This window comes from Scyliorhinus torazame, chromosome 15 (assembly GCF_047496885.1).
Source record: "Scyliorhinus torazame isolate Kashiwa2021f chromosome 15, sScyTor2.1, whole genome shotgun sequence".
Lineage (NCBI taxonomy): Eukaryota > Metazoa > Chordata > Chondrichthyes > Carcharhiniformes > Scyliorhinidae > Scyliorhinus > Scyliorhinus torazame.
In genome coordinates this window covers 19,947,023-19,972,516 of record NC_092721.1, presented here as the reverse complement: position 1 = coordinate 19,972,516, position 25,494 = coordinate 19,947,023, and the positions used below count along the sequence as shown (strand labels likewise).

Below are 25,494 nucleotides of genomic sequence, written 5' to 3'. Positions count from 1 at the left end.
TGTGGTGAACTCAGCCCAACGTATCACACAAACTTGCCAGCCTCACATTGATTCTGTCTACACCTCCCGCTGCCTCAGGAAGGCAGACAGCATTGTCAGAGACCCCTCACACCCAGGAATTGCCTTCTTCCAGACCCTTCCATCAGGCAGAAGGTACAGAAGTCTGAAGGCCCGCACATCCAGACATAGGAACAGCTTCTTCCCCGCAGCTACTAGACTCCTCAACGACTCCCCCTTGGACTGACCTGTTCCCTGTAAGAACACTATTCACGGCGTCCTATGCTACTCTTGCTCATGTATTTGCTTTGTTTGGCCCTTTGTTCCGCACTGTAACCAATCACTATTTGTTAATGTCCCGTTTGTCAATGTACTCTGTCGATTATTATTTTTTTGTCTACTATGTATGTACTGTGTACGTTCCCTTGGCCACAGAAAAATGGGCAGCTCGATAGCACAGTACAAACTCCACACAGACAGTGAACCAAGTCGGAATTGAACCGGGGTCCTGCCTGAGGGACTTTCCACCCCTTCCTATCGGGAAAGTATTACAGTTTTCCTCCTCATTTTGGTGTCTTTTCCTGAACTGCATGTGAGGCACACAAGGGAAAATCTCACTTTAGATTCAATTCAGTAACACCTCAAAGGAACCTTAGTTGGAGACTTGAATTTCATTTTGTACAGCTTAAATAACTAATCTTCATAAATGCAATCTGTAGTAATGAACAGCAATGATAATACCATTGTTAGTTCTATCATTGCTGGGCTGGCATGAACTACTGAAGCAATTAGCAGCTAGGTTGGTTGGGAGCACCACGTGCTGGAATACTCACGTGAGGCTCCAGGAAGCAGGAGGATAGAAATTTGCACTAACAACATTCCCTGTTATTGAATACTCAATCTGAGCTACAAGGATCAATTAGAAGTCAGGACAGATTGGAACTTTTGAACTATTTCTGGGCCAACCTCGTAAGTCCTAGCAACTGCCTTGGGATAGCGTTCGTAGAGTAATTTGGCATTGTACATCCATGGTGCAAGGAGGCAGCTACATAGGTTGAAGTACAGCTGCCTTCAGTCTGATCTGATCTTCACAAGAAGGGATTTGGTAATAAAACTTAGGAACATGAGACGTGATAGAGTTCTTTGGAGAGGTCATGTACGTTTTCATTTAGGTTTTAGAAATAGAACATAGAACATAGAACAATACAGCGCAGTACAGGCCCTTCGGCCCACGATGTTGCACCAAAACAAAAGCCATCTAACCTACACTATACCATTATCATCCATATGTTTATCCAATAAACTTTTAAATGCCCTCAATGTTGGCGAGTTCACTACTGTAGCAGGTAGGGCATTCCACGGCCTCACTACTCTTTGCGTAAAGAACCTACCTCTGACCTCTGTCCTATATCTATTACCCCTCAGTTTAAAGTTATGTCCCCTCGTGTCAGCCATATCCATCCGCGGGAGAAGGCTCTCACTGTCCACCCTATCCAACCCCCTGAACATTTTGTATGCCTCTATTAAGTCTCCTCTTAACCTTCTTCTCGCCAACGAAAACAACCTCAAGTCCATCAGCCTTTCCTCATAAGATTTTCCCTCAATACCAGGCAACATCCTGGTAAATCTCCTCTGCACCCGCTCCAAAGCCTCCACGTCCTTCCTATAATGCGGTGACCAGAACTGTACGCAATACTCCAAATGTGGCCGTACCAGAGTTCTGTACAGCTGCAATATGACCTCCCGACTCCGGAACTCAATCCCTCTACCAATAAAGGCCAACACTCCATAGGCCTTCTTCACAACCCTATCAACCTGGGTGGCAACTTTCAGGGATCTATGTACATGGACACCTAGATCCCTCTGCTCATCCACACTTTCAAGAACTTTACCATTAGCCAAATATTCCGCATTTCTGTTATTCCTTCCAAAGTGAATCACCTCACACTTCTCTACATTAAACTCCATTTGCCACCTCTCAGCCCAGCTCTGCAGCTCATCTATATCCCTCTGTAACCTGCTACATCCTTCCACACTATCGACAACACCACCGACTTTAGTATCGTCTGCAAATTTACTCACCCACCCTTCTGCGCCTTCCTCTAGGTCATTGATAAAAATGACAAACAGCAACGGCCCCAGAACAGATCCTTGTGGTACTCCACTTGTGACTGTACTCCATTCTGAACATTTCCCATCAACCACCACCCTCTGTCTTCTTTCAGCTAGCCAATTTCTGATCCACATCTCTAAATCAGCCTCAATCCCCAGCCTCCGTATTTTCTGCAATAGCCTACCATGGGGAACCTTATCAAACGCTTTGCTGAAATCCATATACACCACATCAACTGCTCTACCCTCATCTGCCTGTTCAGTCACCTTCTCAAAGAACTCGATAAGGTTTGTGAGGCATGACCTACCCTTCACAAAGCCATGCTGACTATCCCTGATCATATTATTCCTATCTAGATGATTATATATCTTGTCTCTTATAATCCCCTCCAAGACTTTACCCACTACAGACGTGAGGCTCACCGGTCTATAGTTGCCGGGGTTGTCTCTGCTCCCCTTTTTGAACAAAGGGACCACATTTGCTGTCCTCCAGTCCTCTGGCACTATTCCTGTAGCCAATGATGACATAAAAATCAAAGCCAAAGGTCCAGCAATCTCTTCCCTGGCCTCCCAGAGAATCCTAGGATAAATCCCATCAGGTCCCAGGGACTTATCTATTTTCAGCCTGTCCAGAATTGCCAACACCTCTTCTCTACGTACCTCAATGCCATCTATTCTATTAGCCTGGGGCTCAGCATTCTCCTCCACAACATTCTCTTTTTCCTGAGTGAATACTGACGAAAAATATTCATTTAGTATCTCGCCTATCTCTTCAGACTCCACACACAATTTCCCATCCCTGTCCTTGACTGGTCCCACTCTTTCCCTAGTCATTCGCTTATTCCTGACATACCTATAGAAAGCTTTTGGGTTTTCCTTGATCCTTCCTGCCAAATACTTCTCATGTCCCCTCCTAGTAAAGAGAAAAGGTCACTGATAGGGGTAGTCTATAGGTCACCCAGTAATAACATCACGGTGGGATGGGCAATAAACAAAGAAATAACTGATGCATGTAAAAATGATACAGCAATTATCATGGGGGGTTTTAATCTACATGTCGATCGGTCAAACCAGGTCAGTCACGGCAGCCTTGAGGAGAGTTCAGAGAATGTATCCGCGATAGTTTCCTCAAACAGTATGTAATGGAACCTACGAGAGAGCAAGCTATCTTAGATCTGGTCCTGTGTAATGAGACAGAAATAATTAATGATCTCATGGTGAAGGATTCTCTCGGAAGGAACGATCGTAGTATGGTTGAATTAAAATACAGGTTGAGTGTGAGAAGGTTAAATCCAATACCAATGTCTTGTGCTTAAAGAAATGAGACATACAATGGGATGAGGGAGGAGTTGGTTCGGGTAGATTGGGAGCAAAGACTTTGTGAAGGGAGAATTGAGGAACAGTGGAGGACATTCAGAGATATTTTTCACAGTGTTCAGAAAAAGTACATACCAATGAAAAGGAAGGAATGTAGGGAAAAGGACAATCAGCCATGGATATCTAAAGAAATAAAGGAGGGTATCAAATTGAAAGAAAAGGCACACAAAGTGGCAAAGATTAGTGGGAAACTAGAGGATACGGAAATCTTCAAAGGCCAACAGAAAGCCACAAAACAGCTATAAAGAAAAGTAAGATAAATTATGAGAGTAAACTAGCTCAGAATATAAAAACAGATTACAATGGTTTCTACAAATATATAAAATGAAAAATAGTAGCTAAGGTAAACATTGGCCCTTTCGGGGATGAGAAGGGGGGTTTAATAATTGGAAATTATGAAATGGCTGAGGAATTGAACAGGTATTTTGTGTCGGTCTTCACAGTGGAAGACACAAATAACATGTCAAAAACTGTTGGCAAGAAGGCACTGGCAGGTGAGGACCTAGAAACGATCATTATCACTAAGGAGGTAGTGTTGGACAAGCTAATGGGGCTAAAGGTAGAAATGTCTCCTGGCCCTGATGGAATGCATCCCAGGGTACTAAAAGAAGTGGCGAGGGAAATAGCAAATGCGCTTGTGGTAATTTACCAAAATTCGCTGGATTCTGGGGTGGTCCCGGCAGATTGGAAAATAGCAAATGTGACGCCACTGTTTTAAAAAGGAGGAAGACAAAAGGTAGGTAATTATAGACCAGTTATCTTAACATCTGTAGTGGGAAAATGCTTGAATCTATCGTTAAGGAAGAAATAGCAAGACATCTGGATAGAAATTGTCCCATTGGGCAGACGCAACAAGGGTTCTTGAGAGGGCGGGTCATATTTGACTAATTCAGAGGGCGGCATTTGGTGCAGTGGTTAGCACTGGGACTACAGCGCTGAGAACCCGGGTTTGAATCCCGGCCCTGGGTCACTGTCCATGTGGAGTTTACACATTCTCCCTGTGTCTGCGTGGGTTTCTCCCCCACAACCCAAAAAGATGTGCTGGGAAGGTGGATTGACCACGCTAAATTGCCCCTTAACTGGAAAAATAAAATAATTGGGTACTCTAAATTTTTTGTTTCAAATGTTTGACTAATTTAGTGGAATTCTTTGAGGCCTTTACGAGCGTGGTGGACAACGGGGAGCCGGTGGATGTGGTGTATCTGGATTTGCAGAAGGCATTTGACAAGATGCCCCACAAAAGTCTGCTGCATAAGATAAAGACGCATGACATAACCGGTAATGTATTAGCATGGATAGAGGATTGGTGAACTGACAGAAAGCAAAGAGTGCAGATAAATGGGTATTTTTTCTGGTTCGCGATCAGTGGATAGTGGTGTGCCTCAGGGATCAGTGTTGGGTCCGCAATTGTTCACAATTTACATCGGTGATCTGGGGCGAAATTCTCCCCCAACGGCGCGATGTCCGCCGACTGGCGCCAAAAACGGCGCCAATCAGACGGGCATCGCGCCGGCCCAAAGGTGCGGAATGCTCTGCATCTTTGGGGGCCGAGCCCCAACATTGAGGGGCTAGGCCAGCGCCGGAGGGATTTCCGCCCCACCAGCTGGCGGGAATGGCGTTTGTTGCCCCGTCAGCTGGCGCGAAAATGCGGCGCATGCGCGGGAGCGTCAGCGGCCGCTGACAGTTTCCCGCGCATGCGCAGTGGGGGGAGTCACTTCCTCCTCCGCCATGGTGGAGACCGTGGCGGAGGCGGAAGGGAAAGAGTGCCCCCACGGCACAGGCCCGCCCGCGGATCGGTGGGCCCCGATCGCGGGCCAGGCCACCGTGGGGGCACCCCCCGGGGTCAGATCGCCCCGCGCCCCCCCCAGGACCCTGGAGCCCGCCCACGCCGCCTTGTCCCGCCAGTAAATACCAGCTTTGATTTACGCCGGCGGGACAGGCAATTTCTGGGTGGGACTTCGGCCCATCCGGGCCGGAGAATTGAGCGGAGGGGTCCCGCCAACCGGCGCGGCCCGATTCCTGCCCCCGCCCAATTTCCGGTATCGGAGACTTTGGCGGGGGCGGGGCCGGGTCGGAGAATGACGCCCCTGAAGTTGGGGACCAAGTGTAATGTGTCAAAGTTCGCAGATGACACTAAGATGAGTGGTAGAGCCAAGTGTCCAGAGGACACTGAAAGTCTGCAGAGGAATATAGATAGTTTATGTGAGTGGGCAAGGATCTTACAGATGGAGTTCAATGTTGATAAATGTGAGGTCATCCATTTTGGTAGGAATAACAGAAAAATGGACTATTATTTAAATGGTAAACAATTGTAGCATGCTGCAGTGCAGAGAGATCTGGGTGTCCTTGTGCATGAATCGCAAAAGGTTAGTTGGCAGGTGCAGTAAGTAATTAAGAAGGCAAATGGAATTTTATCCTTCATTGCTCGAGGGATGGAGTTTAAAAGCAGGCAAGTTATGTTACAGCTGTATAGAATGCTGGTGAGGCCACATCTGGAGTGCTGTGTACAGTTTTGGTCTCCTTACTTGTGAAAGGATGCACTGGCACTGGAGGGTGTGTAGAGGAGATTCACTAGGTTGATTCCGTAGTTGAGAGGATTAGCTTATGAGGAGAGACTGTGTAGACTGGGATTATACTCATTGGAATTTCCAATATGGCCCCATTGTTACCCAAGGGAGATATTAGGAAATTGGGTCTAGAAATGAGACCCCAATGTAACAGGTAATTTAGGGGATAAATCGACTGAGGGAAAATCCTGCTACCATGGGGTCAGAGGGATACGACCACACATGACTGAGTTGCATCGTCTCAGTCACGCGTAAACTTGTTAGGATGCCCCCAGATCCATTGAACTTCGGAACACTACTGTCTTACCAGCTATTAGTCCATTACAGAGCTTGATGGTCTCTTTGTCTGTCAATGGGAGGTTAGTTGCATATCAATAGCATGGCTCTGTTCTCTTGTATAAACAACCAAGATATCACTGATGGGTTCAAGCCTGGAAACCCAAGCAGGGAACCTTTGTTTGAGGTGCTGGGTGGAACTTAGAGAGAGAGAGGAAAGGAATATTGTTTTGAACAGTACACAGGAGAAGGCTTTCGAAATTGGTCATGAAAGTTGCCACCGAGGCTGGCTTTGGTAAAGGGTTCAGAATGAACGCCCTTACCAGAAGAAAAATTGCTTCATAAATGCAAATCATACCTTTATCTGCCTGTGAAAATGGCATGAGAGCTGCATGTTCTGTTGCAGCATTGTTTCATGCGAACTAGTGTGTTAAGGTTAAAAAACTGTATGTAATCTGTTATTGTTAGGGTTGAAGTTTAAAAGGTTAAATATTGTTTTCCTTTATTTTAATAAAGTTTGTTCTTAAAATAACAAAGCCCTATTTCTTATATTACCATTCCGAGGGAACAAATCGATCTTTCCACACTGACTTAAAACTTTTAAAAAATGTTGGCTCTAGTTCAGCATCTTAGCCACTGTTGAGAGCTGACCATGCACCCTCAGCACCAGGACATCTTTGGGAGAGGTCAGGTGCACTTTGGAAGAGGTAAGATGCTCTTTGCGATTGCTAAAAGCAGGCATGAATGTGCATAAAAACTGAATAAACTCAGTGAAACTGTTAAGCTCAATGAAACTGTCAAGGGAGCTTTCAAGAGATCTGTGAGGTAGCTGTCAAGATGTCAATACATTTAAATCTGCTGCCCTTTAAATATTTGAAAAAAGCTGTCTGCAGAGTTGAAAGAAAATCAGTGTTTGCTATTTCACTGTGTCCGTTGACGTTAGCTGAAGGGTTCCCATCACATGATTAGCTTTGCATGATTGATTTCACAGAATTTCACTGTCAGTTCATGGTATGATTGACATCTCTAAGTGTTTATTAAGTCTTTACAATCTGATCATGAATAAAATGTTATATTCTTATAAGAGACCAAAGGGAGTTAATTGGACTTGATGGGCTTTTAATAAAGGACAGGGATTTTATTTCACATAGAATTCTTACCGTGCAGAAGGATTTGGCCTATCAGGTCTGCACCGATCTTCTGAAAGAGCAACCTACCTAGGCCCAATCCCTATAATCGTAACCCCTTTTTGTGGAAATTTAGCATATCCAACCAATCCAACCTGCACATCTTTGGACTGTGGGAGGAAATAGGAGCACCCAGAGGAAACCCACGCAGACACGAGGAGAATGTGTAAACTCCACACAGATTATCACCCAAGGTCGGAATTGAACCTGGCGCTCTGAGGCAGCAGTGCTAACCACTGTGCTGCCGTGCCGCACTGTGCGTTCATCAATAGACAGACCAGAACTTAATTTAACCTCAGCATGGTTCCTGAAGTCTGCCCACAGTGGACACTGGGTGAGTTGACATGCAAGATCTAAGGGATGGTGGGTGGGTGGGTTGACATGAAGTTGGAATCCCAACTTCGCCCCCTCCCACTGCCAGAACGAAAAACGGAATTTCCTGAATTTCTTTCAGGAGTCGGGTTCATGGAGCTGTGAATTCTCCCCACTCGATGTGAGAACGAAAGCTCAGGCCATGCTGTTTTGATTGAATTTAATGCCTCAACTGCAGTGTGCAACATGCAGCTGGCATTGAAGTGGAAACCACAGTATTCTCTTGAGGCTGACTATTCAACGCACAGCTGCTACGCCCATTCAGCTGCAGTGTTGCAAAGAAGCGTGCAGAATAGTTGCAAGGGGGATTTGCATTGTAAAGTTCAGCGGATTAAATCACTTACTAAATGCAGAAAACTCCTGCCCCACCGGATTCAATAATTCCCGATAGGCGTGCAAGCCTTCAGAAGCATTTTCTTCCATGTAACATGTGCACAATCATTCGTCAAGTCTCCAATGGCGGATGAAACCTGATTATAAAGTTACTGCAATTTGAAGCAGGGATCAGGAGGGAAGCAATGCAACTTGCAGTTTGCGGTAGAAATTGTGCAGGTTCAAATGGTTATTGAGATTATTGTGGTTGCTGGTTTACTTTCAGGGTTGGGGACATACTAGACCGTACCCCTGATTTGTAACCTTCATAAAATTAATCTGAAAGCTACAGCAGGACTGTTCACTAATTAAACTAGATGCGGAAATGCCACCATTATTGAATGCATTTCCTGCAGCTCACAACAAATGTCCTCCTTGCTCTGCAATTGAAATGTGATTGATTTTAATCAATCAAAGAGGTCAAGGAGCAGCTCCTGTCTACGTTTTTAATGGGAGAGGTCAAGTGGGATTCATTTAAATCATTCTGGCTGCCTGTGCATAAGAACGGCCTCTCTCAATGGCAATGTAATTACTTGTATTCATCCAGTTTGTTAATTCGGATGGCCGTAAATTCCAGTTTAGTTCTATCACGGCTGGCTGGTTTAAAAAATACTATTCACACTTTGTGATTGTTTTAAAGAGGCATTTGTTTAATTGGTGCAGTTTGTCATGGATTCCAGTTGTGACAGTTTTTTTTGTAACATGGTGCATTAAGCGTGCATCTCAACCTATTAATGAAGTATTTGGATTTGTACTCCAGTTTAAAAGAAAAACAGTGATGCACGGTCCCCATTACAAGATGCTTACAGCGTCCTTTGCAAACTACATGTATGCTATTTCTGCTACATTCATCAAAGGTAGGCAGCACGGTAGCACAGTGGGTAGCACCGTTGCTTCACAGCTCCAGGGTCCCAGGTTCGATTCCCGGCTTGGGTCACTATCTGTGTGGAGTCTGCACGTTCTCCCCGTGTCTGCGTGGGTTTCCTCTGGGCGCTCCGGTTTCCTCCCACGAGTCCCGAAAGACGTGCTGTTTGGTAATTTGGACATTCTGAATTCTCCCTCTGTGTACCTGAACAGGCGCCAGAATGTAGCGACTAGGGGCTTTTCACAGTAACTTCATTGCAGTGTTAATGTAAGTCTACTTGTGACAATAAAGATTATTATGAAAAACAGTTTAAAACCTTATAACATAGCTTGTAACTTGACCTCTGTTGCTTAATGATCTCACACCATTCTGAGGAAGACAATGGCAGTGAAATGACCAACAATTTTTCTATACAATACATGTTGCGTTTTGCATATTTTGGATGCTGGAAATAAATGAACTTCTAGTTATCCTAGAGCATCAATCAAGTTTCTTCAGTAATAAAATTATATTTTTTCCACCAAATATTTCTTGTAAGTTTCCTCCTATCCTGTCTTGAATTAGCTTCCTGAAATACCGCCGCCTGCCAGTTCCCCATCCAAACCACTCACCATCCTGTCTTGGGACTATATTGCTGTTCCTTCACTGTCACCGGGTCAAACGCCTGGAGCTCAGTCCCTGACAGCACTGTGGGTGTACCTACACCACGTGGACTTACACTGGTTCACCACCACCTTCTCAAGAACAATTAGGGATAGGTAACAAACGCTGGCCCAAGCAATACATTTTTAAAAATGATACAGATCGAGGCAAGCTACCAGGAATACTTACAATTTCAGCCATTGTTCGCTTCTAATTCTTGCAAGTGTCGCAAGACATTTAACTGCAACATCACTGGAGAAGGCAGCGTGGACTGTATAGGCCCCAACATGTTGCTTGCAGTGTCCCACCAACCAACCCGAGGAATCGAAGTATACCTGCCCACGAATCAATGTTTCTCCATTCACTTCCCTGGCATGTGTTGGCCGACAGTGTGTTGGAAATGCAACCCTGACTGCTTTTTAACTTCCTCACCCAATGGCGATGAGACCAATCATAGTACTGCATCACGGCTGCAGCTAATATCAGCAAGTTCAACTCATGCTGATGTTGGTCCCTTCCGCATCTACACGACTAGGCCGCAACGTGCTTTCCTAGCCTATCCCGGAGGTTCCTCTCTGTAAATGTGTGGACATACTGTAAGTATCTGCTGTGGCTTACCTCTGAATCAGAAGGTGGTGCGTTCAACTCCCACCTGAGCTCAAAAATCTAGGCTGACAATCCACTGAGGGAATAAAAGCAAATTACTGCGGATGTTGGAATCTGAAACCAAAGAGAAAATGCTGGAAAATCTCAGCAGGTCTGGCAGCATCTGTAGGGAGAGAAAAGAGCTAACGTTTCGAGTCCAGGTGACCCTTTGTCAAAGCTGGGAATCCACTGAGGGAATATTGTGCTGTTTGGAGATGTTGTCTTTCAGGTGAGACATTAAACTAAACTAAGGTCAAGCCTGGCCCTCTCAGATGGATGTAAAAGATCCCACGGCACTATTTCAAAGAAGAGTAGGAGAATTCTTCCTGGTGTCCGAGCAATCATTCACTGCTCAATCAACACCTAAAAATATATCCAATCATTAGCACATTATTGCTTGGAGGAACTTGCTGTATGTAAATTGGCTGTAACATTCCCTACGTCCCGACTATAAATGCTTCGGGACATAGTGTGGTTGTGAAATGAGGTACATAAATACATGTCTGTCTCCCTTTCATATGTTGTTGTGTTGCGTCATTGTGTATTGCGTACATCAATCTGTTGCCACACTGAACCATGTATGTGTGAAGTCTTTAATTTGTGACAACTGATTGCTTGCCACGGAAGTTGCCTCATGTTTTGCAAATAACGTGGAATGAGTTGGGTTGGAACCAAAATCATCAATGACTATTCACACACAACCTAAAGCAAAATACCCTGGATGCTAGAAATCTGAAATTAGCCAGTGCTGGAAATGTTCAGAAAATCTGGCAGCAACTCAGCTTTCATCTGAACTGGTCTGATGAACGATCATTGACTTGAAATGTTGGCCCTGTTTTTTTTACGAAAATACTTGTTTGTCAGCATTTAAGAGTCTGTGGATCTAGCGGTCACACGTAGACCAGGGCAGCAGATTTAATTCCAAGGAGGGCATCAGTGAACCAGATCGGTATTTGGGCAATCCACCATTGGATGTTTTAATTCCAGATTTTATTGGATTCAAATATCACTATCTGCTGTGGTGGGATTTGAACCCAGGTCCCCAGAGCATTACCCCTCATCTCCGCATCACCAGTCCAGTGATAATACCACTACACCACCACCTCCTCTGTTTACCTCTTGATTATTCACCCTCCATCACGGGGCACTTCCTGACATGACAAAATCTGCTAATTATACACACCCTCGCACAGTCAAAGAAGCAAAGTGTGATTTTATAACATTTATTGATAAACTTGCACAGTTCACATCAGAACAATTAATCCTTCAGTATGAACACCACGTCACATCAACAACTCAAAGCTCAAGTGTAGAATCCGCCACTGCTGTGAATCAAACCGATCAAAGTCAGAAAAAAAGTAAGTAACCAGCTTGACAGTCAGTTTATAGAAATAAAAGTTAATATCTTGAAATGACTTCGAGCCAGGATTGCAATCAGAGTACTCCAACCACGTAGAGATTTGCTTCCTATTTGCATCGTCACCTGAAATGGAAGCCTTCCCAGGTATTCCCACAAAACAGCCTGTCTCTAATGCTATAGCAGAATATTTACTTAGCTACAATAGGGTCCATCAAGTTTTATTGATTTAAGAGGACTCTTAGTTAACTCTTAGTTAATAGCAGCCGAGATATTGCTTTTTCTAGGTACAGTTTGTGAGTGTATGCATTATATATTAAGTTGGAATATTAAATTAATTAAGCAGTCCAGTGGTAGTGCCCATGTGACTGTCTGCCTCTTGCCCACTCGTAGCATTGGTAACAGACCTAGCATTATAAAGAAAGAAGGGTTTGCAATTTTACAGCGTCTTTCACAACTTTAGGATGGCCCGAATCACTTTACAGCCAATTTTGTATTTTTGAAGTGTAGTCACTGTTGTAATGTAGGAAAACCGACAGCTAATTTCCACACAGCAAGATCCCACGAAGAGCATTGCGATGATAACCGGATATTTTTTCAGTAACGTAATTTGAATGACAAATTTAGGACAGGACAATGGGGGAAGAGCCTCCCCTGCACTTTTCCCCATAGAGCAAGGCAGTCAATTCGCATAACACTGCGGCACACCAGGTGTACATTGGATGAGATGCTTAGAATGCGTCTGAGTCAGTGCCACCATTAAAACTGCCCTGTTTCCAAAGAGGGAATATTGACTACATTTGTTCAAATACGTATCGCTGTACTCAAAGATGCACCTTCAGAAGATCTGCCGTAGGGGGAGAGATCTTGTACAGAATGGTGTGTGCTCAATTACTCCTGCCAGGAATGGTACAGACAGAGTCTGGGGAAAGAATTCATTTGGCTGCCCCACAATTCTTCAGCGGTTATGCCAGTGCCCTGCTGATTAGCCATGGAGGATGACTGAGATGAGATTTCTCCAGGCTCCACCACCCATGCATCAATAGAGGCCAGTACGTGAAGGTGTGCCAGTGTCCACAATGTCAGAAGTGGGCACCGTCAGTGGGCTCCATGCCACAGAAGCATGTGGATTTGTGGTGCAGGAACGTAGTCAAAACTGTCTTGTATCAAAGCTAGTCTTAAGGTCTCTTTGAACTGACGGGTAGGTTTGGCAGCCATCACTGCTATTGTGGGTTAGGGTCGATTGTGGGGCTGCCTCTAACCATGCCGTTGTATTTCTTCTTGGCTGGGAAAAGTTGAACATAGCGCAACAGACTACAATGACTTTAAACATTTTGGTTGGTTGGTCAGGATGCAATGCAAAACTCTGACTGTGGCATGGAAACAATTATTTAACTGGCTGATGATCTACATCATCAAACTATTAGTAGCCATGCGCACTTCACTGAAAGCACAACAGAAGTTGCTGGGATACATGATACCGATCTCTGCAGTTCCGGGTGGCAAGAAAATCTAAGGCAGAAAACCTTGGCCGTTATTACCAAAATTGTCCTTGTTTGGCCAGTGGTTTATCGAAACATAGAATCATAGACCAGAGGAGCAGGAATAGGCCATTCAGCTCTTAGAGTCTATACCGCCGTTCATTATAATCATGGCTGATCATCCAACTCAGTAACCTGTTCTCACTTTCCTCCCACATCCTTTGATCCCTTTTGCCCCAAGAGCTACATGGAACTCCTCTTGAAAACATGCAATATTTTGGTCTCAACTACTTTCTGTGGTAGCGCACTCCACCGGTTCATCACTTTCTGGGTGAAGAAATTTATCCTAATTTCAGTCCTGAATGGTATCCTCAGACTGTGACCCCTCGTCCAGGGCTCCCCCACCATCTGGAACATCCTTCCTGTATCTACCCTGTCGTAGGCCTGTGAGAACTTTATATATTTCTATGAGATCCCCTCCCCTTATTTTTCTGAACTCCAGAAAATATGATCCTAACCGACTCAATCTCTCTTCATATGTTAGTACCCCCCACCCCAGGAATCAGCCTTGTAAACCTTCTCTGAAGTCCCTCTGGAGCAAGAACATTCTTCCTCAGATAAGGGGAACAAAACTTCACACAATATTCCAGGTGTGGCCTCACCAAGGGCCTGCAGAATTGCAGCAAGACAACCCTGCTCCTGCGCTCGAACCCTCTCGCTATGAAGGCCACCATACCATTTGCCTCCTTTACCGCCTACTGCACCTGCATGTTTACCTTCAGTGACTGGTGTATGAGGACACCCAGGTCTCATTGTATATTCCACTCTCTCAATTTATAGTCATTCAGATAATAGTCTGCCTTCCTGTTTTTGCTATGAAAGTGGTTAACCTCACATTGATCCACATTATACTGCATCTGCCATGCATTTGCCCACTCACACAACCTGTCTAAATCACACTGAAGCATCTCTGCATCCTCCTCACAGCTCACCCTCCCATCCCAGCTTTTTGTCATCTGGAGATATTTACATTTAGTTCCCTCATCTAAATCATTAATACATATTGTGAAAAGCTGGGGTCCCAGCATTGATGCCTCAGGTCAAACGATGTGCAGGTTAGGTGGATTGGCCATGCTAAATTGCCCTTAGTGTCCAAAATTGCCCTTAGTGTTGGGTGGGGTTACTAGGTTACGGGGATAGGGTGGAGGTGTGGACCTTGGGTAGGGTGCTCTTTCCAAGAGCCGGTGCAGACTCGATGGGCCGAATGGACTCCTTCTGCACTGTAAATTCTATGATATGATACTCTATGTTCTTGAAGACTGTATAGCTCTATTACCGCCTTGATCCTCCTTAGATCTGCTCCATCTCTGGCCTTGAAATATCAGCCAGGATATGGCAGAAATCCTGTTTACATGTGCAAAACAAGGTTTCCACGGTCCTTCCCGTGAATATACAGTGACCCCAACAAAATTCCAACATTCCTAGTTTCCTTTTTAATTATACGCTCAATGATTTTCTCAGACATGCTGAGCTAGTGTGCACAGATTACAGAGTGTGGCAGCATCGTCTCGTGCTCGTAAGGTGTAAATGCATTTTCCTTGCATGCTTCCTCTGATATTTACTCATTTCTTTTGAAGCAGTGAACATCGCCATGAATATCTTTATGTGTCTGGACAGTTAGAGTAATATTGTCAACCACCCATTGCTGAGGGATGGGATGTAGTTGTAAGAAAGCAATAATTGCTTCAAAAATGAAATCAAATAAACAGACTTTTTAGAAATTATCTTTGTGGCAATCTGAAAGATTTACTGAGAGGCAGTCTCATCTCTGGTGATGCATGAGGCAGGCCCGTATGTGCTTATGTTTGGTTTTCCTGCAACGGGTCACTTGGCTTTAAGGGCAACAAGGTTGACCAGGGGATTCTCCTGCTTTTACCATCTACCAGAAGTGTAATGGAAGGATTTGCAGGTTGATACACGCATTGGACACAACTTCTGTGGCCTTTTAAGTCATGGAGAGCGGTTTGAACCAGGGGATTTCGGTTCAGAGGTAGGGATGTTACCCATTGTACCGCAAGATTTCTCCCGATAAGTAGAGAGGGCCCAAAATTTGCTGATTGTCAGTTTCCATTTTATCTGGATACCAATGGACAGGAATGCATTTCAAGGCATGGGCAGCACGGTAGCATTGTGGATAGCACAATTGCTTCACAGCTCCAAGGTCCCGGGTTCGATTCCCGGCTTGGGTCACTGTCTGTGCGGAGTCTGCACATCCTCCCCGTGTGTGCGTGGGTTTCCTCCGGGTGCTCTGGTTTCCTCCCACAGTCCAAAGATGTGCAGGTTAGGTGGATTGACCATGCTAAATTGCCCTTAGTGTGCAGAATTGCCCTCAGTGTTGGGTTGGGTGGGGTTACTGGGTTATGGGGATAGGGTGGGGGTGTGGGTTTGGGGAGGGTGCTCTTTCCAAGAGCCGGTGCAGACTCGATGGGCCGAATGGCCTCCTTCTGCACTGTAAATTCTATGATTCTATGAAGACCTCTGGCTCTGCTATTGGGCTATCGGTTTATTTAAAATATTTTGCGTCCCTCAATGAGTTTGGGATATTAGGTGTGAAGGCCTTTAGTGCCATGTGGGCCTAGATATTGTGGCGAAGGAACGGCTCTCGCAGTTCACTACACTGATACGTTCGCACAGAATTCCCATGGGCTTTTTGAGCAGCAACTGACTGTTATCAGGCATCTGACCAAGTACAGCACCCTCTACAGGAGAACTGTGGTATGTGTGAGCAAGGCAGCAGCAGTGCGGCTCTTTAACCAATCATGTTGACAAATTCTCAGTAAGGCACGCAGAGTCTAACCCAGTGTAGCCATCTGAGATGGGCACTTACACCAAGAAACATGGACGTTCGCAAAGCCTAAAGGGAAATATGGACAATGTAAGATTCAGGCAGGCACAGAGCCTGCATGTATATTTGTGAGCAGAGAATCCAGACAGCATCGAAACCCCCAACCGATTAGCATTTTAATGGCCCATCTCCGTAAGACAAAGGACTGATACTCAGGTAACCGATACAAGTCCAGACACATCGGTGCCACTCCCTGTGCTCAGGAAGCATAAACAGCAAGGTCAATGACCGCTAGGACACGCCCAGCCATCAAGGCACCCGCCCCTTTATTGGCTCGGACCGAAGGCAGTGATCAAGAACTGCCCAATTAATTGGGTCCAAACCTAAGGGCCGTCCAAAAGAGCGTGAGACCCCCAAGGATAAAGAGAGACATCGCCATGTGTTTGATCTCTTTTGGACCTGGCGCTCCGACAATGTCCATCTCCAACTGCAGCACCACGACCAGAAGCAAGTTCAAGTTCAACGCTCGCTACCAGACGGATGATCCTAGCCGAACCGCAGTTGCTTCGCCAGATCCAGCCGATCCAGATTCGAACAAAGGCCACTCGTCCTCTGACCTAAGCCGGGTGCCTGAAGTTAAGTACAGGTTGTCATAGTTGTTAGGTGTAGTTTAGCTTGTACTGTTTATGTTGCATGTGTAAGTTAACCTTGTGTGTAAGTAAAGTACCATTGATCTTGAACTAACTAACTGGTTGTTTGGCTCTTTGATCGATACCCGGTTGAACCTTATGGCGGTATCATTTGATACCTCGCGACTCTGAAAGCAATATCATATTCATATCCATATAAAAGAAGGGCAACCTCATTGACTGCCATAATTATAGCAAGTAAAGATAGCAACACCAGGAAGTATAAACCAAGAAGTAGAAATTAGATTGTGTACGCAAAACAAAATGAAGAGAGGGGAAGAGAGGTGGGGTTAAAAGAGACGGAGAGTAAAAGTAAAGCTAAATCTTATTATTTTAAATCTCTAATTAAAACACTAATTAAATTCTGAAGCACTGAGACGTCACACTTGTAAAATTAAAGTTTTTGTGCAGGGTGGTTGTTGGAAGTTTTCATCCAATTTACTCTGTCATTTTAGTGAAAGACAATAGCCTCTCTGTTATTACCAACATAAAATCTGGATCAACCCACTTGCTGGTCTCAATATGGAACTGGGCAGAACAGCCTTAAAGACAGACTGTCCACACATCCAGGTCACTTGCATCCAACGGGCATCGTTGTAGCCAATGCCAATCACCCACTGAATCAAGCCTGATATTTTTGTGCAGGCTTAATTCTATAAACAGACAATATCGAAATGAGCCACAACTGTAACAGCCAGTTACGGATTGTCATCATAACAACTTTGCTGTAATAAGATCCTGCAGGCTGGTATTTAACATCCTTTGCACAGCCTCACCCATGCTCTATTTATGCTAAATTAACAATGTAGCCTTGTTATTTAATCAATATCCGATCTGTGTGCAAACTGAAGGAAAAGTCTGAAGGTTGAGTTCATCAATCATCCAAGCCATCATCAATTTTTAACAGTACAAGGTACATTACTGCCATTTAATCACTCAGTGAAAATGTTTAGCTTTCAGTTAAACATTTTTAACGTTAAAAGTTACTTTTAAAACATACCGTGTCTTTTTTGGTGATAGTATTCCATCTGTGTGCATAGTAACATGAATATATTTTCACAAGATCTCACAATTTGAGTATATTTGTTGGCTATATTTCAGCATTCAAATGGCAGCTCGTTGGTGTAGCAAATGATGCAAGTGCAGCCTTGGCGAGGTGTTCCACACCAAGGCCAAAAGAAACTACAGAGTCCCGTTAGATAGCGGGATCGTTCTCGCCGCTGTAGGCACCGAGAAATACCCCGCTATACGTGCCCAAAATGGGACTTTTTTTTTGTGTGTTAAGTTGCGTCTGATGTGTTTAAATTAGTTATGTAACTTCAGTATTGTATAGGTATATTAAAAAAACCTTGAACTTCCAACCTTCACGTCTCCATCGCAAACACTACCCACTTCCACCTCTGTAACATCACTCACCTCCAGCTCTACCTCAACCCATCCATCAATTAAACCCTCATACAAGCAAGTGTTACCTCCAGGCTTGAATGCGCAATGGTCACCTCAGCTGTCCATTCTCCATCCTGTTCATATTCTTTCCTGCAGTAAATCCCACTGGTCTATCATCCCTATCCTTGCTGACCTACATTAACTCCCAGTCTCCCAACATCGCAGGGTTAAAATTGTCATCCTTGAGGTTAAACCTCTTGTTGGCCTTGACCCTCCCTATCTCAGTCATTCCCTCCAGCCCTACAACCTCCCATCCCCACCAAACTCACATTTGTTCTTAGTCTGATCGTTTGTACTAACCCCCCACACCAACCTTTATCCCACAACTGCGACCATGTCACCAGCTTATCGTCACGCCCCTGCCAAACCTCCCCACCTCTCGACCACCCTTAATTCCTTTAAAGTGCTCTGTGAAACCACCCCACTCAATGTTCATGACGGTCTGATTATGCCTGTGAAGTGATCATAGAATCCCTACAGTGCAGAAAGAAGCCATTCGGCCCATCGAGTCTGCACCCACCCACCCTCTGAAAGAGCACTTCATCCAAGCCCACTTCCCGCCCTGACTCAATAACCCCTTGACCTAACCTACACATCTTTGGACACCAAGAGACAACGTAGCATGGCCAATCCACCTAACCTGCCCATCTTTGGACTTGGATTTCTGATGGTTTCAAAATTAAAGTAACTATATAAACCCAATATTTCATTGACTAGGACAGCAATACTGCACATTACTACCTCCATCAGAAAACTAGAATACATGTTAAAAGATGAGGCCTTCAGAAAAATATGGATTAACACTCCTATCCTACATTCCTGGCAGCGAACACCTGTAGGGAGCACTAAAGGTAAACGGCATTTGTTTTTCTTTGCATGTTACTATAATCTATGACCTGCCGGCGTACTCTGTACATGACTGATGTCTGAATCCGGCGACTAATTGATTTTGTCTCATTTTCACCCATGAACTGAAATCATTTGTCCATTTTCCTCCTATTTTAGTGTCTATTTTTCTGTTTATAAATCTGACCCTGCCTTACCTCTGCCTGAAGCCCTTTATTACCACCTTTTTGTGTTATTAAGCTGCTTTCTACAGTCCACTAGATTGCTTTTGATTTGTGAAAGGTTATTTATTTTGTGGATGCTGATAGCCCAGCCATTTCGAGAATCAGTCGCTGTAGTTAAATGGCTTTTGGCACTCATGATATCTCCCCTCGTTTAATGAATTCCTTCAGTAAAATATGAAGGTCGTGCTCCCTGAAACGTGACTTAGATCTTCGTGCGGTTGAGTAAGTCATTTTCGTTCAGTTACATCACAACAGAATAAGTTACACTCATTAACAAAGGTCAGGCAGGTCAGTTCCAGTTGTTAATCTATTTAATATGTATTATTACATCTTGTGTTCCATTGGGTGGTTTAACTTGCAGTTAACATGCAGAAAAGCGGAAAATGGCATTTTAACAATTGAATAGTAACTGTGGGTAATTACCATGCGTTAACTGCCCAAATAGTCTTAACGGCTACAGGCTGGAAGATCCAGCTGCCTTATCAAAAAATATTAAAAGTGCTGGAGATGAGGCTCACCTTAAAATAAGAAACTGGAAATGTAACACAAATGAGGGGCTGTTTAGCACAGGGCTAAATCGCTGGCTTTGAAAGCAGGCCAGCAGCACGGTTCAATTCCCGTACCAACCTCCCCGAACAGGTGCCGGAATGTGACGACTAGGGGCTTTTCACAGTAACTTCATCTGAAGTTGTCTTGTGACAATAAATGATTTTCATTTCATTTCATGCACTGGACATTTCACTGGAACATACAGTTATCATTATTGGGACGGCACGGTGGCACAGTGGTTATCACAGCTCCACGGTCCAGGGTTCAATTCCGGCCTCGGGTCACTGTCTGTGCGGAGTTTGCACTTTCTCCCCGTGTCTGCGTGGGTTTCCTCTGGCTGCTCCGGTTTCCTCTCACAGCCCAATGATGTTCAGGTGAGGTGGAATGGCCATGCTAAATTATCCGTAGTGTCCAAAAGGTTAGGTCGGGTTATGGGGATGGGGTAGAGGCGTGGGCTTGAGTGGGGTGCTCTTTCCAAGAGCCGGTGCAGACTCGATGGGCCGAATGGCCTCCTTCTGCACTGTAAATTCTGTAAATGAGCCATATTTCAAAAAGCACTGCATTTTCTATTAAAATCATACAATTAAATATTCAACTGATGAATACGGCTGTTTGAAAGATCGTGGTTGAAGGGTAAATGTTGGCCAGGATTTACTCCAGCCCTTTTTCAAACGAGAGGGTAGATGGGGGTCTTACTTTTAAAGTTCATCTGAAAAGTGGCATCTCCAACAGTGCAGCATTCCCTCAGAGTTAAGCTGAAGCATCATTCTGGGTAATGTACTCCGCTCTCCAGAGTGGGGTCTGAACCCACAGCCTTCCAAGAGCTATCATCCAGCTACAACACCATTTTGAGAAATGCAAGCGTGTCTGGGGTGATGCAAATGTATTCACAGCAAAAAAGCCACTTGATGCTTCTTGATGTTTAGAAGGGGGCAAATTTAGCTGGCGAGTGAGGAACAGTTGTACAGAATAGCTAAATGTCAGCAGCACAAAATTGGTCCCTTTTTCTATATTCACATGGCTGGGGAAGCAGTTCTCATTCATTGTGGAAGTTAACAATCCATTCAGTCGGCTTCAGCTAACTTGGATAACTATGGCTCACCAGCTAGGCTAGAATCTCTTCCAAGTTAGCTGGGTGCTCAGCTTCCGTTAATCCCGTTATCAATACACCATCCAGGTGTACTAGTACACGTGACAATCTTTACAATAAACCTTCCATCGTTCTCTGGAACAACATGCCGAAAGGCAGCTCTGTATAATGAAACAAACCGTTGTGTGTGTTAATTGTAACATAACGTAGGGAAGCATCGTCCAACTCTAGCTGCTGGTAAGCATGGCTCAGGTCTAACTTGGTATATGATAGGCCTCCGGCCAGCTTTGCATTGTTGCTCTTTTATAAACACAGAGTGTGTTTAACCCGTATACGATGGACAAATGATCGCATAAGTTTGTTTAGTACAACGATAGCTTATTTGACCCACACAAGATTGTTTACTTAATTAATCACACATTCATTCCCATTGGACTATAACTAACACACTTAAATGACCTTGACTTAACTTCCAGGTGACCAGCAGATACAGACTATATAAGGCCTTATCTGGTTTCTAGAAGTCTGGTGGAGGCTGCAGTTCTGGTAGATAGTCTGTGTACTCTGTTGTTGTCCTTCTGTGGATGGCGTGGGCTCTTGGTCTTGGCTGTTGGTGGTAGCTGTCAATGCTGCAGTTGAAAGAGTGAGTGAAGGCCTTTTATCCTCGTATCTTTCGAGCCCTTTTGGGCGGTCACAGGTGAAGGTCCAATGGATCGCAGAGTCTCGATCACCCTGATCGATCCTGACCAATTGGGGGTGGACACTTTGATGGCTGGGCGGGTCCCGGTCGACCATGGCCATTAGTGTCCAAGGCACGGAGGCCCTCCCAAATAAGGAAAGCAAGCGCCGCTGTGTCTGTCACTTATTGTTAGTTTCTGGAATGGGGTACTTATCGAGCTTAGCAGCCTGATTCACTGTTGATTTTAATCCTGTCCTTAATTGGGGCAAGAACAGGGAAGCCTGTCCTTGCCCCAATTAAGGCCCTTAAGTGTCCCCTTCAGACTGGGGATTTCCTCCCCTCGAGGACCTGAATGCAGGAGTGCTCTGGCCCCCTCTCCTACACCACCCGGGGCCCAACTCTCACATAAAAATCACCCTTCGCTCAACTCCCCACGGCATCTCCTACCCTCCCACCCCGGGGGTCCCAGGTACTCACCTGAAGTGTGGTCCCGGGACTTAGGCTCTGGCACGGTGCGCCAGCATCTCTTCCAGCCACCGCAACGCTGTGGTTGGATGGACTGCAGAGCTGTCGGCCAATCTGAGTCCAATCAAAGCTCAATTAAGCATAAAATGGCAGCGCACCTCTCGGAGTCGGAAGGGATGCATTTCCCACCGACTGTCCAGATGGCGGGCAACATTCTTAATTGTGTCTAATTTACAAAGAAAATTGCCCAAATGTTGGCCCTGAGTTTTCGATTCCAGAAAGGCAAACTATGAAGGGTAGAAATGTAGCCTAACCTTTAATTACTTTACAAGCTTGTATTTGCAAAGATGGACATATCGACCATGCACCAACTAATCCAACAACAGCAATTTCAACTTGTTCTTATTTCTAGGAGAAAAAGTTAATCCCCAGTTTGTACCCCACCACCTGAATACAATTAAGCGCCAAATTAATTTACAATTAACACAAGACACCTAGAAATAGAAATATGTAAATGTCTTACGCTGTGATTGCTCTCTCAACAAGCCATTGCTCAAGATCATAACCTACAATAACTGAGCCGCCTAAGACTAAACAATCATCAAAATAATACATTCAAGTTTCAAAGCTTTAATCATGCATGATGATGCTTGCAATTTAGATGAAAGAGTTTTATTCTGCAATGTTCTTCCATCCTTTACAAATAGCAAAGACAAGTATTAATTTCCTACAGTCGTTTGGTAGTACAGAACTTGAGTATTTCTCCAAAATGAGACACGCCAAAGTTTTTCATCTTGCACTCATCATGACTTTTCACAAAAATTCCAGGATAAGGGAAGAACAACAATTTGAAATGAAAATGAAATGAAAATCGCTTATTGTCACAAGTAGGCTTCAAATGAAGTTACTGTGAAAAGCCCCTAGTCACCACATTCCGGCGCCTGTTCGGGGAGGCTGGTATGGGAATTTATACTATATGAGACAAGAATTGCCAAGGTGGACTCTGATTGGCCGAGGTGTTGCCACGGATAATGCGCCAGTTGATGGTTACTGACAGGTATCTGCCAAGCATTGTTTGAGATTTAAACCAGGCAGCCTGATTCTGACTGGTCAAGGCATTGCCCTCAGGAATGAATTAGGGAATGGATGTCACTTATTTTGTTTGTGAAACAGTTGCAATGTGTGCACATGTTCTTTCTGTCTGCAAAGAACAGGGCCTTGAGTGTTTGCACCTGTTGAGTGCAAGATGAAAAGTTTCAACATGTCTCTTTTCTCATCAAGATTAATTTCCTGTTGGTTTGAACTGACAATAGCAATATATCCATTGACTTGCAAGGGAATTGTGCTGTTTAATCTATTATGACCCCGTAGGGACCTATAACTTTAAAAAAGCGATTAGCACTTCTAGTTGATAGCTGAAAGGATGGCACAACATGATTTAACGTTTTAAACGTTTTACCATATAAAAATGACTAAAAGCAGTATTAAATAATCATTATTTTTTTGTAAGCATCTCACACTTTAAACTACAGCGAGGAACGTTGTCCTTTTATACTTACCATATGTTGCACACGCCACAGAGTTACTGTCCTTTTAATAAACAGTTCACAGTTGCTCCCAGCTCCCACTGGGTTCCCATGTCCCTGTTTCAGTAAGTAGCAACTTCAAGTGACCATCTCCAAGCAGTTTCTTCAGATTTCGGAGATTTTCTTAAACCCACCACGAGAAATCAAGCCTATCCCAAAGGTTTTTCTTCCTCCTGAACATGCCAGAACAAATTTCCCGGAATCTGTAGAAGGCTGAAGGATGTGTCTCTTCAACCGTCTCCCATCCACATTCGGCTGTGATAGCCCACAAAGCAAGCAGCCCTTTCTCTCGGCTGAGCACACGGAACTGTTCTCTCGCTGTGATGTCCATTGATTCATAGAGACGCCTCCAGCCTGAAACCTCAAAATGGTTTCCTCTGCCCTTTTCCATAAAGCAAAGTGAAACAAATTAACCTTGTAACTAGTTAGAAATGTTAAATAGCTATCATTCATCCCAATACCCTTTCATCTTAGAAGTATATCGACAGTTTACAACAGACTTGTTCACAACCGGATGCCTTCAATACGTTTCTGGGACTTTGGAGCCAGAGTCTACTCATTGCAAACCCAGAGACTCCTGTCATTGACTCTAACTGTAAATACCATGTGCCTTCTTCTTATTTAAGCAACCTAAGCCTTCCTTTGATCATTAACAATCAAACCACCCAAGCTTACTGTCAGACAGATTCTAGAATAGGTTACAAGACCCTCTTCATGGCGTCATTCTCCGACCCCCCAGAGGGTCGGAGAATGGCAGTTGGCCGCCGTGAATCCCGCCCCCGCCGGTTGCCGAAGTCTCCGAAGGGAGAAAAGTCGGCGGGGCGTTAATGGCGCCGCTGACGTCGGAGAATGGCACGGGTCTGCGCAAGGCTACCGATTTTCGGCCTGCCGATATTCTCCCTTCCGGATGGGCCAAAGTCCCGTCGACGTGATGACCGTTCACGTCGACGTAAATTAAACCTCCTTTTCATCGGCGTGAACCTGTCCTCCAGGTTCACACCGACCAGCGTGGAGGTGAGTGACGGCCTGGGGGGTTGGCTCTGGGCAGGCGATGGCGTGGCCGCAGTCTGAATGTGTGGGGAGAGGTGTGTCTCGGGTTGTGTGTGTGTGTGTGTGTGTGTGCGGCGGGGGGGGGTGGTTAGAGTGGGCTGGGCTCCGGGGGAGTGCCGGGAGGGGGGTCCGTGCCGGGGAGGAGCATGGGGGGGTCCGTGCTGGGGAGGAGGTTGGGGTCCGTGCCGGGGAAGGGGATGGGGGGTCCGTGCCGGGGAGGAGGTTGGGGTCCGTGCCGGGGAGGGGGATGGGGGGTCCGTGCCGGGGAGGAGGTTGGGGTCCGTGCCGGGGAGGGGGATGGGGGATCCGTGCCGGGGAGGAGGTTGGGGTCCGTGCCGGGGAGGGGGATGGGGGGTCCGTGCCGGGGAGGAGGTTGGGGGGTCCGTGCCGGGGAGGAGGATGGGGGGTCCGTGCCGGGGAGGAGGATGGGGGGTCCGTGCCGGGGAGGAGGTTGGGGTCCGTGCCGGGGAGGGGGATGGGGGGTCCGTGCCGGGGAGGAGGTTGGGGGGTCCGTGCCGGGGAGGAGGATGGGGGGTCCGTGCCGGGGAGGAGGTTGGGGTCCGTGCCGGGGAGGGGGATGGGGGGTCCGTGCCGGGGAGGAGGTTGGGGTCCGTGCCGGGGAGGGGGATGGGGGGTCCGTGCCGGGGAGGAGGTTGGGGGGGTCCGTGCCGGGGAGGAGGTTGGGGGGGTCCGTGCCGGGGAGGAGGATGGGGGGTCCATGCCGGGGAGGAGGTTGGGGTCCGTGCCGGGGAGGAGGATGGGGGGTCCGTGCCGG

At 45.6% G+C, this 25,494-nt stretch overlaps 1 long non-coding RNA gene across 2 annotated transcripts in view; it reads right to left on the bottom strand.

Moving 5' to 3' along the window:
* The window catches only part of LOC140391369 (uncharacterized), a 214,172-nt gene that overhangs the window by 97,907 nt on the left and 90,771 nt on the right, over window positions 1–25,494 (bottom strand). The window contains exon 3 of one of the 2 annotated variants that reach the window (XR_011935015.1): window positions 22,698–24,051. The exons of the other annotated variant lie outside the window; for it this stretch is intronic. This is a non-coding gene — a long non-coding RNA (uncharacterized lncRNA). Of the gene's footprint in view, window positions 1–22,697; window positions 24,052–25,494 lie in introns of those variants that run through there. 2 annotated transcript variants of the gene reach the window in all.